The following is a 1,920-nucleotide window of genomic DNA, read 5'->3' on the forward strand; positions in this document are numbered from 1 at the left end:
GTCCTCCTCAGCTGGTATATTTGCAGCAAGTGGTGACATGGGTTGTTCATCATTACTGTCTTGAGTTGCTAAACATCTTTGCCTCTTTGCTTGCTTGCCCTTTTTCTTACTTGCCATTGGTTGCTTTCCTTTAGAATTCTATTTAACAAATAGGTAAGAGTAAATAGGTAAATAGAATAGGTACATAGGTGAATAAAATAGACAGTATTGAAAAAAGAGTATTACCTTTGCACATCCCTTAGCATTGTGACCAGACTGACCACATATGGAACACTTCATTATCCTCCCCTTCCTGGACTGCATCCATTCACCTTGTCTATTGACTGTTTCATTTTTTTTCTCTTGTTCTTTTGACTTTAGGCCTGCCAGCCATCTTAACAAATTCTGGTAGTTCCATTGCATGAGATGCTTCAACCTTCAAGAATTTTTCTCCTCTCACTGGTTGAAGTTTAAGTGAATATGCTAGGAGATAGGCCTCTTTGGAGTACCACCAGTGTATTTCAGTCAAATGATTCACCTTGCTATGTTGCATTGCTTTTATTGCATGAGGACAAGGGATTCCATTAAGGTCCTATGTCCTACATGTGCATCTCTTGATGACCATATTCACTGTGTGTCTGTCACTATTTTCACTCACTTCATACCCTTCTTGACCATTGGAATGAACATGACACTTATTTGCAATCTTCAAGTATTGGTTATACAGTTGCATTGTTTTGGGACTGAAGTCATTACTCCATGACATCACATCAGATTCATGTTCCTTTAGCAAGTTCATAACCTTTACTCTAATATCCTCAAGCATCTTGATAATTGGCTTGAATCTTGCTTCCTTGATCCATGAATTGAAGGACTCAGTTAGGTTGTTGTCCACTGAGTAGTTCTTGCAAACAGTGTCAAAGTATGCTCTACTCCAACTTTCAGGTGGGTACTTCATCAAATGTTCAACAGCCTCCTTACCATCTTCATCCACTTGTGCCATATTCCTTAATTGGTCTTTAAAATCTTCCTCATATGTGCTCCATGCAGCCCACCATAAGTACTTCTTATATTCCCCATGTCCCCATTTTTGCACCAATTTGCCTCTATGTGTATTACACAATATCTATAGTGTGCTTCAGGAAGAACCAAGTGGACTGAATCAATCAAACCCTTAAAATGGAAAAACAGTAAAGAAATGCATCAGTAACTAAATGTAAAAGTAAACTAAATGCAACAGTTATGAGTTATGAATCAGTACACTAAATGAAAAAGTAAACTAAATGCAACAGACCAATGCAACAATAGACCAATCTCAAGTTAACTAAAAGCAAACAGTTATGAGTTATGAGATGCAACAGTGAAGAATATAGGCAACAGTAAACTAAATAATGAGATAAATCAATTAAATTGATGAGATTCAACAGTAAACTATAGTAGACCAATGCAACAGTAGACCGACAATGCAACAGTGAGATGCAACAATGCAACTGTGAGATGCAACAATGCAACAGTGAAGATGCAACAGTAAAAAATAAACTTAGGAATTGAAGGGCTCATACCTTTTGCATATCTGAAATAAGTGTGATCCCTTCTCCCATTTTGAGGTCCAATGAATGTTGTAGCAGCCTTAAGAACCAACTCCATGTAACTTTGGTCTCTTTATCAACAACAGCCCAAGCGAAGGGATAAAAGTGCCTCATGGAGTCTTGAGCAACAACTACTAACAATTGACCGTTGCATTTTCCTTTCAAAAAGGTTCCATCCAAGCCAATGAATGGTCTCAACCCACTCTTAAACCCCATTTTCAATGCATGAAAACATATGTAAATTCTTAAGAATCTTCTTTTGCCTTCACTAAGTGCATCCTTTGAAATATTAATCACCACATCTGTTCCAGGATTACTAGACCTTAATTCATTAGCATAAGCCTCAAGCTTG

The sequence above is a fragment of the Nicotiana attenuata genome, unplaced genomic scaffold, assembly GCF_001879085.1.
Source record: "Nicotiana attenuata strain UT unplaced genomic scaffold, NIATTr2, whole genome shotgun sequence".
NCBI classification, from domain to species: Eukaryota; Viridiplantae; Streptophyta; class Magnoliopsida; order Solanales; family Solanaceae; genus Nicotiana; species Nicotiana attenuata.